This window comes from Pistacia vera, unplaced genomic scaffold (genome assembly GCF_008641045.1).
Source record: "Pistacia vera cultivar Batoury unplaced genomic scaffold, PisVer_v2 Contig175, whole genome shotgun sequence".
In the NCBI taxonomy this organism is placed as follows: Eukaryota; Viridiplantae; Streptophyta; class Magnoliopsida; order Sapindales; family Anacardiaceae; genus Pistacia; species Pistacia vera.
The window spans coordinates 323,296-341,053 of NW_022195844.1; the positions used below are offsets into that span (position 1 = coordinate 323,296).

Here is a 17,758-nt window from a genome sequence, read left to right on the forward strand (position 1 = left end):
AAAATCCTCCAAGGTTTCAAGGGACAATTTCAAGATATTAGGATGCAATTTAAAGATATTAGGATGCATTTTCGAGATATCAGGAGGCGATTTTGGTTGACTCAGTCTGAATAAGGTAGTCCAGGACCTTGGTTTGATCCGTGGGTCTAGGCCCACTTGATATGGATTTTTGGGCCTTGTATATTGAGCCCTGACATGATTTGGTCCTTGGAACTCTGGACTCTCGTCTTGGGCCTGCATCTGACTTGGTCCTTGGACATGGTTTGCTAGATTGAAGGCCTAGGCTTGGGTTTTCAACATGCTTTTTTCCCCTATACACATATTATATTAAAGCAGATTAGATAATACTTTTAAATAATATTTCAGATTAAGGTGTATGTAATGTACGAAGATATGATATTAGAATATATTATTGTTATGTTTTGTAGGTTGAAATTGTTATAACTAATGTTTGGTTTGGCCTAGAGGTTGTTACGTTACGTGCGATCAAATTTAAATGTGCTCAGTGTAAACTTAAGTGGATAATTACCCATATAAACTCCTAAGTATAAAGCAAGTGTAGATACTATTCATTAAAAGATACTTACAGAAATTATAAAGGAAAGAAAAATACAGTCATATGTTCTAATCAACGTAACCATGAAACATAAGTGCTTAGACTGCCCCGCTTTCTGCCTAGCATATTTCAAAACACTTAGAAAAGCTTAGTCAACATCCTCAATCTTGACACCACCAGGCGTAGCTCAGGAAAGCTTCATCATCAATGCCAACTTCAATGTTACCATCGTTTTCCGAAAGAATTTCAAAAACTGGGCGGCAAATTATTTCAAGCTCCTTCTTCTTGTCCTCGATATGTTTGCCTCAACAACTTCATCGCTTTCATCAAGCCACTCAATGACACGATAATATCACCTTAATCTTCTTCTTTACCAGCAGGGAGCTTAGATGCTATCATCTCAGACTTGACAATGTGCCTCATTTGGCAGACATAACCCTCAGAGAAAGCTTGGCCTCAACTTTCTTTTTACTCTTATCTTCAGCCTCGTACTTCTCTGCCTCCTTAACCATCTTCTCAATTTCATCCCTAGACATCCTTCCCTTGTCATTGGTGATTGTGATCTTTTCGTCATGCCAGTGGTCTTGTCCTCAGCTGAGACATTCAGGATTCCATTTTCATCAATTTCAAAGCAGACATTGATCTGAGAAAACCCCTTGGAGCGGGTAGAATACCGAAGAGACTGACTCTTCCCAAAAAATGGTTATCCTCAGTTTTTGCTCTCTCACCCTCATAAACGTCGATACTGACAACAGATTGAAAATCTGCGCAGGTGTGAACACATCTTCTTTCTTTGTGGGGATTGCAGTGTTCCTTGGGATTAAAACAGACATGATACAACCACCAACTTCAATTCCAAGAGAAAGAGGGGTAACGTCCATGAGGACGTCCCTGCATAGTCTCATTACCCTGACCACTCAATAGGGCAGCCTGAATTGCAGCACCGTAAGCAACAGATTCATCTGGGTTAATGTTTTACAAAGGTTTTTTCCATTGAAGAAGTCTTTCAATAGCTGCTGCACTTTCGGAATCCTGGTTGAACCACCAACAAGGACTATATCGGACACTATTCTTGTCCATCTTACCATCCCTCAAACAATTCTCAACCTGTGTAATACACTTGCTGAAGAGATCCATGTTGAGCTCCTCGAATTGGTACGGCTAATATTTGAATGGAAATCAATTCCCTGAACCAAACAATCAACATGAATTGAAGTTTGAGAAGTGAATGAAAGAGTCCTCTTGGCCTCTCGCACGCAGATCTCAGTCTCTGGAGAGCTCTAGGTTTTTGACTGACGTCTTTCTTATACTTCTGCCTGAACTCCTTAACAAAGTGATCTACCAGGTTGTTATCAAAATCCTCACCACCGAGATGGGTGTCTCCAGCAATGGCCTTCACTTGAAAGGTATCTTTATCAATGGTAAGCAAAGACACATCAAAAGTACCGCCCAAGATCGAAAATCAAAACATTTCTTTCACGGCACCGGAATTCTTCTTGTCGAGACCATAGCAATGGCTGCAGCGGTGGGTTCATTGAGATTTTCATAACATTTAGTCAGCAATTTCACCAGCATCCTTGGTGGCTGACGCGGGAGTCATTGAAATAGGCAGGAACCGTGATAACTGCATTCTTCACCGTTGAACCATGAAAATCTTCGGCAATCTGACGCATTTTGGAAAGTATCATGGAAGAAACTAATTCAGGAGCCAACTGCTTCTCTTCCCCTTGCTTTTGATCACAATCATTGGCTTTCCACCATCTCCATCAACGACCTTGAAAGGCCATAACTTCATATCTCTCTGGACTGATTCATCATGAATCTTCTACCGATCAACCTCTTTGCATCTACAATGATAAAGTACATTGTAGGATGAAGCATTATAAGAATATAAAGGTTAAATTCATGTTGACGATGAAAATAAAACTACTATCTTATTCTAATTCAATAAAACTAAACCAGAAAAATGTAAAGGTCTTACCATAACGGTGTTCTTGGGGTTCACGTCAACCTGGTTCTTTGCAGCGTCGCCAATAAATCGCTCCTTGTCAGAAACGCCACATAAGACGGCGTCGTCCTGTTGCCTTGATCATGGCTATGATCTCCACTCTGTCATTCTTCCACATAGCCACGCATGAGTATGTAGTCCCTAGATCAATTCCGATTGCAGGTCCCTTTCCTTTGCAGCCATTATTTCTAAGAGATTGCTCTTTAATGTGAAGAAAATTAAGAAGAAAATAGAACGTCGAAGAAATTTGTATTTCGAATGGCTGTAATTCTGTTTAAGTGACGGGCTCGTATATATAGATATTAGGATATTACTTCTTCGTTAAGTACTCAATGAATCGCGTGCACTTCAGGCGTTTTAAGTGTCATCTATCATTAAAAACTGTGTAGAGGATATCGATATGACCAGCAACTTATTTCCGAAGGGATTCTTCTTTACTGAGAGAATCCCACTACAGCAAACTTTTATTTCTTTCCACCTCTAAAATCATTATGCCCCTCTTCATCGAAACCTTAGGGTGCAATTTGGTTAATTACTAAAAACCCTTATAATAAAATTTAAAAATTAACAAAAATACCTCACCACCCATTAAATACCGATAGCCTACCCACCACCAAGGGTGGTTAGAGTCACCATATCAGCGCATGACCGATGGATCTAGTCGGTTGTGCGTCGATTTAGCTTTTTTCGAAGATCCATGGTAGATTTGACCAAAAATAAAAGATCTACGGTTAGATCTAGCCATTGACGGCCAGATCTGACTGCATTTGGTTGTCAACGATGGATAAAGATATGATTGACGGTATATCTTGGCTATCGTTGACGACTGGCTACGGTCAAAGATCTGGCCCTTTTTTGGCTGTAGATCTGACATTTTCCTGCAAGATTCACCATGGATTTGGTCGGAAAAGGCTAGATCAGTGCACTTCAACCAGATCCAGCCTATAGTGCGCCATCATACAGATTAGCCAGCTTCGGCAGTGGTGGTCGGAATCTGGTAAATGTGGCTTGCTGGGTGGTTTTATCGATTTCTAAAATTGGGATTGATTAAATTAATAATTTAGGGGGTTTAAAAGGAATTGATAAATAGAATAATATTTTGAGAATAGAGAATAAATGTGTATTTTTAATAGAATAGGGAATAGAATATTGAAAAATTGTGTACCAAGGGCCTTTAATTTCTATCTTTATTTACTTTTAGAACATTGTTCATCACTTTTACCTATCTCCCTTTCTTTTTCTCGTTTGGTACTGAAAATGCTTTACATTTTATTGTGTTCTGTTTTATTAACATGAACTATCACGCAATATTTTAATTGTTAAATAAAGACCAAAAAACTATTGTTCCATAATAATACTCTGTTTCACCCCTCCATTTATTTCTTTGTTTCGTCAAATTCACACTTGGAAAATATTTACAGTGTTGGATGTGGTTTATATTTTGCAGGGATTATCTGCATACACTAAACCACTCGGAAATTACTTATGTACTGTAATAGTGGGAAAAACCTAATATGAAAAACACTTGAGAGAGAGGAGAGAAAGAGTGAATTGCAGTCATTTACTGTGTATTGTTTGCAGTACTCAACAAAAAAATTTCTATTGAAACTGAACGTAGTTCCTATATTAAAAATGATCATGATAAATCATGTATTTTCTTTATTTTTCTGTTTCATTTGAATCATTGTTAGGGCCAAAAATTATCCTCGGCCCAAATGGGAAAACGAGTCTACAATGAGGACAAGACCAGGCCCAATCCCGATGGGACTCAATCCGAAACTGCGAATTAGGCATATTTGATAAGAGGTATAGTCAGCCCAAACCATCGGACACAAGCCTCCTAATCCTAGTTCACTTCTTGGACTCGTGGAACGAATTCAGAGCCTACGACCACCCACGGATCACATTCATATTCGAACATGACAAAGTAGTCCATATCACCCCAACTCCTCCAAGGTCCATGTCAGAGCCATATTTGGACTCCCTTTCACATTAGGATAAGGGGATCAAGGATATATCCCTAGAGGAAACAGATTGCTACGAGGACTCCCAATCCCATCAGGATTGGGAGACCAGACAGTCACTATTTAAACAAAGGTCAGCCCTCTTACAAGATAGATTACACTACACATTCAGACCCCGGAGTTCCCGCTTGAGAACTTCAGATCACAGTCATAGTCATAGTCCCCGACTAGACTTTTGGTAACTTCTACTTCCTAGCCCTCATTAAATTAGCCTCTTTCAACCTTGCGACTTAAGCGGCGAGTGCCTACAGCAAACGCCATCCAAGTGTTTTCCGTCGCTTTATGTTTGTTTCTCTAGTGGTGCGATACAGTAGATGTGTAGGTGACCTCAACCTATAGAATCAGGCCCTTCTTCTGTACAGGTATATTTTTACATCTACAATCACGATAAATCATGCATTTTCTTTATTTTCTGTTTCATTATTTGGTGGTTTTGGCGATAATTTCAACATCAGTATTATTAAAGAGGTCATATCATGGTAATTCTCCAAAATATAAATAGAGTGATACATAGAAATGGTTGAATTAAATGGAAGAGTGCGAAAGCTTTAATTAATTGTCGGATTAAACCGTCTTGTCCGATCATATAGTACAGCTTCATGATTCCTTTGAGTAGGACATTTTTACTTGCTTTTTTGTTGCCTATTTGAAGAGGGTAGCTTCAAGAGGAAGAAGCTTAATTTCATATTGATGAATATCATGAATATATATGAATATCCCACAAAAAATCTTAATTGAATTCATACCTGCAATTTCAATTTAGACATTGTCAATTAATTAATTAATGCATATGACAAAGACGACCGCGTAGATATCGCGGAACTTATTGATAAATGAGTAAATTAAGTGGGTACGACCACAAAACTCTTCCCCTGCAAGCTCAAAAATCAACGAAGTCTAGCAAGTAGCCGCATTTCATTCAATAGAAATCAAGGTTACAAGTGGGGTTAATGTATACACCTCATATTATTCAAGTAAATGCCGATGTCCAACAAATTAATTAATGCAGCCAACAATCTCAGGCGATCAAAATTTTAAATGCTCTTAAATGCAGGAACTGACTTGAGATTTTTTCTTTTTTTTTTTTAGTAATACTGTCAAACATATATTCAATACATATTACTAACATGGAGAAGTGAGAAATGCTATTATGAACAAGATGAAAGAAACAAGCACACTACTCTTGGTTTAAATTTTTGAATGGTTTATGGAAATTGTATAAAATTGCATATTAAAAGTAAAGAAAAAGCAAAATCTTTAGAGAGGTAAGCTGATATCATTTTAGATTATTGTATGTCCAAGTTTTCCTTTTAATGTCTTGGAAACTAGTAAATAGATTTTTTTTTCCAGAATTGAGAAGTAAAAAATTAAAACTCTTTTTACTAATAATCTAGAATCATATATATATTTTTATGTAAAAAAATTTTAAAAACCCTAAATATAGGGGCTAATATAGGAAAACCTTAAAATGAGATTAATATAAGATTAATATTAGAAATATGATCTTTTAATTTAAATTCTTTTACAAAGATACATATGCACAGTAAAGCCTACATATAATTTAAATCCTTAAGGAACTTGCGTGTTCTTTGCAGTGTGTTTTCAGGTTCTCCTTGAATGCCTCAAGTCAATGGCTGGCGTAGAGCAGCCGCGGAGAAGACATGAGCTTTAGTATATCAACAGCTTCAGCTGTTTTTCTCCAAGAAATAAGCTTTAGTATACCATAATTATGGACGACCGCCCATGATTTTTTTGCTTTTAAAATTTTTTAGACGTCGTCCATAGTAAATAGACACCCGTCCATATAATATGACGAGAGTCTATTAACTATGAGCGGACATCCATAAATGTTAGCGGCTGTGATGATGTTGGACGACTGTTCACACAAAAGACTAACGTGGTCATGTCTGACTGGTTGCCATGTCCTTCGGTACAAAATTTAGTGTAAAATTTCGGTGTCCGAACATTACTCATATAATATATTGAAGCAGATTAGATAATACTTTTAAATAATATTTATATAAGGTGTACTAATGTATAAAGATATGATATAGAATATATATTGTTATGTTTGTAAGTTGAAATTGTCTTAAAACTAATGTTTGGTTTGGCCTAGAGGCTGTTACGTGGGATCAAATTTAAATGTGCTTAGCGTAAACTCAAGGGATAGTTACCCATATAAACTCATAAGTGTAAAGCTACAGTGTTAAGGTTACACAAACTGATTTATAGGTTAGTTAACGGGGCTTGATTCTTTGCACAAACAGTCGAAATTATAAAAGAAAGATAATACAATCATAAGTTCTAATCAACGTAACCTAAAGTACGCAGATACGCTTCTGCCTAGTGCCTAGCATATTCAAAACACTTAGGAAAAACTTAGTCAACATCCTCGATTTGACACCACCCATGGCATAGCTCAGAAAGCTTCATCATCAATGCCAACTTCAATGTCACCATCGTCTTCCGAAAGAATTTCAAAAACTGGGCGGCAAATTATTTCAAGCTCCTGCTTCTTGTCCTCGTAAATGTTTGCCTCAACAACTTCTCTCTCATTAAGCCACCAATGACACGATTAATATCACCCAAAATCTTTTTCTTCTTACCAGCAGGGAGCTTAGATGTTATCTTTCAGACTTGACAATGTGCCTCATATGGCTGACATAACCCTCCAAAGAAAGCTGGCTCAACTTTCTTTTTATACTCTTATCTTCACCTCGTACTTCTCTGCCTCCTTAACCATCTTCTCAATTTCATCCCTAGACATCCTTCCCTTATCACTGGTGATTGTAATCTTGCTCGTCATGCCAGTGGTCTTGTCCTCAGCTGAGACATTCAGGATTCCATTTTCATCAATTTCGAAGCAGACATTGATCTGAGGAAAACCCCTGGAGGGGTAGAATACCGAAGAGACTGACTCTTCCCAAAAAATTGTTATCCAGTTTGCTCTCTCACCCTCATAAACGTCGATCCTGACTACAGATTGAAAAACTGCGCATGTTGAGAACACCTTTTCTTTCTTGTGGGGATTGTAGTGTTCCTTGGGATTAGAAACGACATGATACAACCTCCAACTTCAACTCCAAGAGAAAGAGGGGTAACGTCCGTGAGGACGAGTCCCTGCATAGTCTCATTACCCTGACCACTCCTAGTGCAGCCTGAATTGCAGCACCGTAAGCAACAGATTCATCGGGTAATGTTTTTACAAAGGTTTTTCCCATTGAAGAAGTCTTTCAATAGCTGCTGCACTTTCGGAATCCTGGTTGAACCACCAACAAGGACTATATCATGGACACTATCTTGTCCATCTTAGCATCCCTCAAACAATTCTCAACCTGGGTAATACACTTGCTGAAGAGATCATGTTGAGCTCCTCGAATTTGGTACGGCTAAATTTGAATGGAAATCAATTCCCTGAACCAAACAATCAACTGAATTGAAGTTTGAGAAGTGAATGAAAGAGTCCTCTTGGCCCTCTCGCACGCAGATCTCAGTCTCTGGAGAGCTCTAGGTTTTTGACTGACGTCTTCTTTTCTTATTCTGCCGAACTCCTTAACAAAGTGATCTACCAGGTTGTTATCAAAATCCTCACCACCGAGATGGGTGTCTCCAGCAATGGCCTTCACTTGAAAGGTATCTTTATCAATGGTAAGCAAAGACACATCAAAGTACCGCCCCCAAGATCGAAAATCAAAACATTTCTTTCACCGGCACCGGAATTCTTCTGTCGAGACCATAAGCAAGGCTGCAGCGGTGGTTCATTGATGATTTCATAACATTTAGTCCAGCAATTTCACCAGATCCTTGGTGGCTTGACGCTGGGAGTCATTGAAATAGGCAGGAACCGTGATAACTGCATTCTTCACCGTTGAACCATGAAAATCTTCGGCAATCTGACGCATTTTGGAAAGTATCATGGAAGAAACTAATTCAGGAGCCAACTGCTTCTCTTCCCCTTGTTTTGATCACAATCATTGGCTTTCCACCATCTCCATCAACGACCTTGAAAGGCCATAACTTCATATCTCTCTGGACTGATTCATATGAATCTTCTACCGATCAACCTCTTTGCATCTACAATGAAAAGTACATTGTAGGATGAAGATTATAAGAATATAAAGGTTAAATTATGTTGACGATGAAAATAAAACTACTATCTTATTCAATTCAATAAAACTAAACCAGAGAAAATGTAAAAGGTTACATAAACGGTGTTCTTGGGGTTCACGTCAACCTGGTTCTTTGCAGCGTCGCCAATAAATCGCTCCTTGTCAGTAAACGCCACATAAGACGGCGTGTCCTGTTGCCTTGATCATTGGCTATGATCTCCACTCTGTCATTCTTCCACATAGCCACGCATGAGTATGTAGTCCCTAGATAATTCCGATTGCAGGTCCCTCTTCCTTGCAGCCATTATTAAGAGATTGCTCTTTAATGTGAAGAAAATTAAGAAGAAAATAGAACGTCGAAGAAATTTGTATTTCTGAATGGCTGTGTAATTCTGTTTAAGTGACGGGCTCAGATATATAGATATTAGGATATTATCTTCGTTAAGTACTCAATGAATCGCGTGCACTTCAGTCGTTTTAAGTGTCATCTATCATTAAAACTGTGTAGAGGATATCGATATGACCAGCAACTTATTTCCGAAGGGATTCTTCTTTACTGAGAAGAATCCCACTACAGCAAACTTTTATTTCTTTCCACCTCTAAAATCATATGCCCCTCTTCATCGAAACCTTAGTGCATTGGTAATTACTAAAAACCCTATAATAAAATATTAAAAATTAACAAAAATACTCTCACCCACCCATTAAATACCGATAGCCTACCACCACCACCAAGGGTGGTTAGAGTCACCATATCAGCGCATGACCGACTGGATCTAGGCGGTTGTGCGTCGATTTAGCTTTTTTCGACCAGATCCAGGTAGATTTGACCTAAAATACAAGTCTACGGTAGATCTAGCCATTGACGGCCAGATCGACTGCATTGGTTGTCAACGATGGATAAAGATATGACTGACGGTCCTATCTTGGCTATCGTTGACGACTGGCTACGGTCAAAGATCTGGCCCTTTTTTGGCTGTAGATTGACATTCCTGCAAGATTCACCATGGATTTGGTCGGAAAAGGCTAGACATGCCATACAACCAGATCCAGCATAGTGCGCATCAACCGATTCCAGCCAGCTTTCGGCATAGTGGTGGTCGGAATTGGTAAATGTGGCTTGCTGGGTGGGTTTATACGATTTCTAAAAATTTTTTGGGTATTTAGTTAAATTAATAATTAGGGGGTTTAAAAGGAATTGAATAAATAGAATAATATTTTGAGATAAGAGAATAATGTGTTTTTAATAGATAGGGAATAGAATATTGAAAAATTGTGTACCAAAGGGCCTTTAATTTCATTATTACTTTTAGAACATTGTTCATCACTTTTATCCATCTCCCTTTCTTTTTTCTCGTTTGGTACTGAAAATGCTTTACATTTTAGTGTGTCTGTTTATAACAGAACCATCACGCAATATTTTTAATTGTTAAATAAAGACCAAAAAACTATTGTTCCAATTAATAATACTCTGTTTCACCCATCCATTTTTATTTCTTTGTTTCGTCAAATTCATCACTTGGAAAATATTTACATGTGTTGGATGTGGTTATATTTTGCAGGGATTATCTGCATCACATAAACCACCTGGAAATTACTTTATGTACGTTAATAGTGGGAAAAAACCTATGAAAAACACTGAGAGAGAGAGGAGAGAAGAGTGAATTGCAGTCATTTACTGTGTATTTGTTGCAGTACTCAACAAAAAAATTTTCTATTGAATACTGAACGTAGTTCCATATTAAAAATGAATCATGATAAATCATGTATTTTCTTTTTTTCTGTTTCATTTGAATCATTGTTAGGGCCAAAAATTATCCTCGGCCCAAATGGGAAACGAGTCTAACAATGAGGACAAGACCAGGCCAATCCCGATGTGGCTCAATCCGAAACTCGCCGAATTAGGCATATTTGATAAGAGGTATAGTCAGCCCAAACCATCGGACACAAGCCTCCTAATCCTAGTACTTCTTGGATCTGTGAAAGAATTCAGAGCCTACGACCACCTACGGATCACATTCATATTCGAACACTGACAAAGTAGTCCCCTATCACCCCAACTCCTCCAAGGCATGTCAGAGCCATATTTGGACTCCCTTTCACATTAGGATAAGGGGATCAAAGGAATAATCCCTAGAGGAAACAGATTGCTACGAGGACTCCCAATCCCATCAGGATTGGGAGACCAGACAGTCACTATTAAACAAAGGTCAGCCCTCTTACAAGATAGATTACACTACACATTCAGACCCGGAGTTCCCGCTTGAGAACTTCAGATCACAGTCATAGTCATAGTCCCGAATAGACTTTTGGTAACCTCTCTACTTCCTAGCCCTCATTAAATTAGCCTCTTTCAACCTTGCTGACTTAAGCGTCGGAGTGCCTACAGCAAACGCCATCCCTAGTGTTTTCCGTCGCTTTATGTTTGTTTCTTAGTGTGCAGATACAGTAGATTGTTAGTGACCTCAACCTTATAGAATCAGGCCCTTCTTCTGTACAGGTATATTTTACATCTACAATCACGATAAATCATGCATTTTCTTTATTTTCTGTTTCATTATTTGTGTGTTTTGGCGATAATTTTCAACATCATGTATTATAAAGAGGTCTATCATGGTAATTCTCCAAAAATATAAATAAGAGTGATACATAGAAAGGTTGAATTAAATGTAAGAGTGCGAAAGCTTTAATTAAGTGCGGATTCAAACCGTTGTCCGACATATAGTACAGCTTCATGCATTCCTTTGAGTAGGACATTTTTACTTTGCTTTTTGTTGCTTATGAGAGGGTAGCTTCAGAGGAAGAGCTTAATTTCATATTGATGAATATCATGAATTAATTGAATTCATCCCACAAAAATCTTAATGAAATATACCTGCAATTTCATTTTAGACATTGTCAATTAATTAATTAAGCATATGACAAAGACGACCGCGTAGATATCGCGGAACTTATTGATAAATGATGTAAATTAAGTGGGTTACGACAACAAAACTCTTCCCCTGCAAGCTCAAAAATCAACGAAGAGCAAGTAGCCGCAATTTCATTCAATAGAAATCAAGGTTACAAGTGGGGTTAATGTATACACCTCATATTATTCAAGTAAATGCCGATTGTCCAACAAATTAATTAATGCAGCCAACAATCTCAGGCGATCAAATTTTAAATGCTTAAATGCAGGAAACTGACTTGAGATTTTTCTTTTTTTTTTTAGTATACTGTCAACATATTCAATACATTACTAACATGGAGAAAGTGAGAAATGTTATTATGAACAAGATGAAAAGAACAAGCACAATACTCTGGTTTATAATTTTGAAGGTTTATGAAATTGTATAAAATTGCATATTAAAAGTAAAAGAAAAAGCAAAATCTTTAGAGAGGTAAAGCTGATATCATTTTAGATTATGTATGTCCAAGTTTTCCTTTACTTAAGTCTTGGAAACTAGTAAATAGATTTTTTTTCCAGAATTGAAAAGTAAAAAAATTAAAACTCTTTTACTAATAATCTAGAATCATATATAATTTTTTTATGTAAAATAAAATTTTAAAAACCCTAAATATAGGGGCATAATATAGAAAACCTTAAATATGAGATTAATATAAGTATTAATATTAGAAATATGATCTTTTAATTAAATTCTTTTACAAAGATACATATGCACAGTAAAGCCTACAATAATTTAAATCCTTAAGGAACTTGCTGTGTTCTTTGCAGTGTTTTTAGGTTTTCTCTCTGAATGCCTCAAGTCAATGGCTTGGCGTAGAGCAGCCGCGTAGAAGACATGAGCTTTAGTATATCAACAGTTCAGCTGTTTTTCTCCAAGAAATAAGCTTTAGTATATCATAAATTATGGACGAACGCCCATGATTTTTTTGCTTTTAAAATTTTTTTAGACGTCTGTCCATAGTAAATAGACACCCGTCCTATAATATGAACGAGAGTCCATTAACTATGAGCGGACATCCATAAATGTTAGACGGCTGTGAATGATGTTGGACGACTGTTCATTCACAAAAGACTCAGCGTGGTCATGTCTGACTGGTTGCCATGTCCTCGGTACAAAAATTTAGTGTAAAATTTCGGTGTCCGTAACATTACTATATAAATATATGAAGCAGATTAGATAATACTTTTAAATAATATTTTAGATTAAGGTGTACTAATGTATAAGATATGATATTAGAAATATTATTGTTATGTTTTGTAAGTTGAAATGTCTTAAAACTAAGTTTGGTTTGGCCTAGAGGCTGTTACGTGGGATCAAATTAATGTGCTTAGCGTAAACTCAAGTGGAGTAGTTACCATATAAACCATAAGTGTAAAGCTTACAGGTGTTAAGGTACACAAACGATTTTAAGGTTAGTTAACGGGGCTTGATTCTTTGCACAAACAAGTCGAAATTATAAAAGAAAGATAATACAATCATAAGTTCTAATCAACGTAACCATAAGTACGCAGATACGCTTCGCCTAGTGCTAGCATATTCAAAACACTTAGGAAAAACTTAGTCAACATCCTCGATCTTGACACCACCCATGGCATAGCTCAGGAAAGCTTCACATCAATGCCAACTTCAATGTCACATCGTCTTCCGAAAGAATTTCAAAAAATGGGCGGCAAATTTTTCAAGCTCCTGCTTCTGTCCTCGTAAATGTTGCCTCAACAACTTCGTCTCTTCATTAAGCCACTCAATGACACGATTAATATCACCCAAAATCTTCTTCTTCTTACCAGCAGGGAGCTTAGATGTTTATTCTCAGACTTGACAATGTGCTCATATGGCTGACATAACCCTCCAAAGAAAGCTTGGCCTCAACTTTCTTTTATACTCTTTATCTTCAGCCTCGTACTTCTCTGTCCTTAACCATCTTTCAATTTCACCTAGACATCCTTCCCCTATCATGGTGATTGTAATCTTGCTCGTCATGCCAGTGGTCTTGTCCTCAGCTGAGACATTCAGGATTCCATTTTCATCAATTTCGAAGCAGACATTGATCTGAGGAAAACCCCTTGGAGGGTAGAATACCGAAGAGACTGACTCTTCCCAAAAATGTTATCCATAGTTCTGCTCTCTCACCCTCATAAACGTCGATCCTGACTACAGATTGAAAATCTGCGCATGTTGAGAACACCTTTTCTTTCTTGTGGGGATTGTAGTTCCTTGGGATTAAAACAGACATGATACAACCTCCAACTTCAACTCCAAGAGAAAGAGGGGTAACGTCCGTGAGGACGAGTCCCTGCATAGTCTCATTACCTGACCACTCAATAGTGCAGCCTGAATTGCAGCACGTAAGCAACAGATTCATCTGGGTTAATGTTTTTACAAAGGTTTTTCCCATTGAAGAAGTCTTTCATAGCTGCTGCACTTTCGGAATCCTGGTTGAACCACCAACAAGGACTATATCATGGACACTATTCTTGTCCATCTTAGCATCCCTCAAACAATTCTCAACCTGTGTAATACACTTGCTGAGAGATCCATGTTGAGCCCTCGAATTTGGTACGGCTAATATTTGAATGGAAATCAATTCCCTGAACCAAACAATCAACATGAATTGAAGTTTGAGAAGTGAATGAAGAGTCTCTTGGCCCTTCGCACGCAGATCTCAGTCTCTGGAGAGCTCTAGGTTTTGACTGACGGCTTTCTTATACTTCTGCCTGAACTCCTTAACAAAGTGATCTACCAGGTTGTTATCAAAATCCTCACCACCGAGATGGGTGTCTCCAGCAATGGCCTTCATTGAAAGGTATCTATCAATGGTAAGCAAAGACACATCAAAAGTACCGCCCCAAGATCGAAAATCAAAAACATTTCTTTCACGGCACCGGAATTCTTCTTGTCGAGACCATAAGCAATGGCTGCAGCGGTGGGTTCATTGATGATTTCATAACATTTAGTCCAGCAATTTCACCAGCATCCTTGGTGGCTTGACGCTGGGAGTCATTGAAATAGGCAGGAACCGTGATAACTGCATTCTTCACCGTTGAACCATGAAAATCTTCGGCAATCGACGCATTTTGGAAAGTATCATGGAAGAAACTAATTCAGGAGCCAACTGCTTCTCTTCCCCCTGCTTTGTCAAATCATTGGCTTTCCACCATCTCCATCAACGACCTTGAAAGGCCATAACTTCATATCTCTTGGACTGATTCATCATTGAACTTCTACCGATCAACCTCTTTGCATCTACAATGATAAAGTACATGTAGGATGAAGCATTAAGAATATAAAGGTTAAATTCATGTTGACGATGAAAAAAAACTACTATCTTATTCTAATTCAATAAAACTAAACCAGAGAAAATGTAAAAGGTCTTACCATAAACGGTGTTCTTGGGGTTCACGTCAACCTGGTTCTTTGCAGCGTCGCCAATAAATCGCTCCTTGTCAGTAAACGCCACATAAAAGACGGCGTCGTCCTGTTGCTTGATCATGGCTATGATCTCCACTCTGTCATTCTTCCACATAGCACAGCATGAGTATGTAGTCCCTAGATCAATTCCGATTGCAGGTCCCTCTTCCTTGCAGCCATTATTCTAAGAGATTGCTCTTTAATGTGAAGAAAATTAAGAAGAAAATAGAACGTCGAAGAAATTTGTATTTTGAATGGCTGTGTAATTCTGTTTAAGTGACGGGCTCAGTATATAGTAGATTTAGGAATATACTTCTTCGTTAAGTACTCAATGAATCGCGTGCACTTCAGTCGTTTTAAGTGATCTACTATCATTAAAAACTGTGTAGAGGATATCGATATGACAGCAACTTATTTCCGAAGGGATTCTTCTTTTACTGAGAAGAATCCCACTACAGCAAACTTTTATTCTTTACACTCTAAAATCATTAAGCCTTAGGGTGCACTTCGGTAATTACTATACTTTTTAGGATAATATTGTGATAAAAAGTAAAATTAGATGGTTATACAATAAATATTTAAAAATTATCAAAAATACCTTATATATTCTTTATTACTAAACACTCCTATATAAAATATTAAAAATTAACAAAAACAATTCACCCACCCATTAAATGTCGATAGCTGACCACACACCAGAGGATGGCTAGAGTCACCGTATCAGCGTATAACCGATTGGATTTAGTGTTTTGTACATCGATTTGGCCTTTTTCAGCCAGATTCATGATAGATTTGGATAAAAGGTAAGTCTAGCCATGGGACCAGATCTGACTACATTTGGTTGTCAACGATGGCCAAAGAATGAACGTTGTTGATGGTCAACGACGGCCATATCTTGGCCATCGTTGACGATAGCTACAGGCCAAAGAATGACCATCAACGACCAGATCTTTATCGACGACCAGATCTTTGGTAGTAGATCTGGTATTTTCTACTAGATCACCGTAGATTTGGTCAGAAAATGCTAGATCAGTGTATTACCAGCCAAATCCAGCTGTAGTGCACCATTATACCAGATTTCAGCCAGCTTTCGATGGTGGTGGTCGAAATCTGGCAAATGTGGGTTGCTAGGGTGTTTTTATCAATTTCATAAATTTTTTTGGGGTATTTAGTTAAATAAAAATCTAGGGGGTTTAAAAGGAATGAATATATAGAATAATATTTGAGAATAAGGGAATAAATGTGTATTTTGATAGAAATAGGGAATAGGATATTGAAAAATTGTGTACCAAGGGCCTTTAATTTCTATTTATTTACTTTTAGAACATTGTTCACACTTTTTAATCCTATCTCCCTTTCTTTTTCTCGTTTGGTACTGAAAAGCTTTACATTTTATGTGTTCTGTTTATTAACACGAACGATCACGCAATATTTTTTAGTTGTTAATAAAGACCAGAAAACTATTGTTCCAATTAATAATACTCTGTTTCACCCATCCATTTATATTTCTTTGTTTCGTCAAATTCATCACTTGGAAAATATTTACATGTGTTGGATGGGGTTTATATTTTGCAGGGATTATCTGCATACACTAAACCACTCGAAAATTACTTTTATGTATTGTAATAGTGGGAAAAACCTAATATGAAAAACACTTGAGAGAGAGGAGAGAAAGAGTGAATTGCAGTCATTTACGTGTATTTGCAGTACTCAATAAAAAATTTTCTATCTTCAATACTAAATGTAGTTCCTACATAAAAATGAATCATGATAAACATGTATTTTCTTTATTTTTCCGTTTCATTTGAATCATTGTTAGGGTCAAAAATCGTCCTCGGCCTAAATTAAAAAACGAGTCTGACAATGAGGAAAAGACCAGGCCCAATCCGATGTGGCCCAATCCGAAAATCGCCGAATTAGGCATATTGATAAGAGGGACAGTCGGCCCAAACCATCGGACACAAGCCTCCTAATCCTAGTTCACTTCTTGGATTTGGAACGAATTCAGAGCCCACGGCTACTACGGATCACATTCATATTCAACAATGACAAAGTAATCCACTATTACCCCAACTCCTCCAAGGTCCATGTCAGAGCAATACTTGGATTCCTTTCACACTAGGATAAGGGGATCAAAAGATATATCCCTGGAGGAAACGAATTGATCGAGGACTCTCAATCCCACCAGGATTGGGAGACCAGACAGTTACTATTTATACAGAGATTAGCCCTCTCACAAGGCAGATTACACTACACATTCAGACCCGGAGTTCCGCTTGAGAACTTCAGATCAAGCGTCTAGTCACAGTCTCCGACTAGACTTTTGGTAACTCTCTACTCCCTATCTCTCACTAAATTAGCCTCTTTCAGCCTTGCTGACTTGAGCGTCGGAGTACCTACGGCAAACATCACCCGGATGTTTTCTGTTGCTTCACGTTCGTTTCTCTACTGTGTAGGGGTAGTAAATCGTTAGTGGACCTTAACCTCACGGGATCAGACCCTCCTCTGTACAGGTAGATTTTTACGTCTACAATCATGATAACATGTATTTTCTTATTTTTCGTTTCATTATTTGTGTGTTTGGCTATAATTTTCAACATCATGTATATTAAAGAGGTATAATCATGGTAATTCTCCAAAAATATAAATAAGAGTGATACATAGAAATGGTTGAATTAAATGTAAGAGTGCGAAGGTTTAAT

General features: G+C 37.6%; 2 pseudogenes; both read right to left on the bottom strand.

Moving 5' to 3' along the window:
• Positions 1-548: 548 nt before the first annotated feature.
• Positions 549-4,526, bottom strand: LOC116126118 (annotated as a pseudogene).
• Positions 4,527-7,007: 2,481 nt separating this feature from the next.
• On the bottom strand, positions 7,008-17,145 carry LOC116126119 (annotated as a pseudogene).
• Between the last annotated feature and the right edge of the window lie 613 nt (positions 17,146-17,758).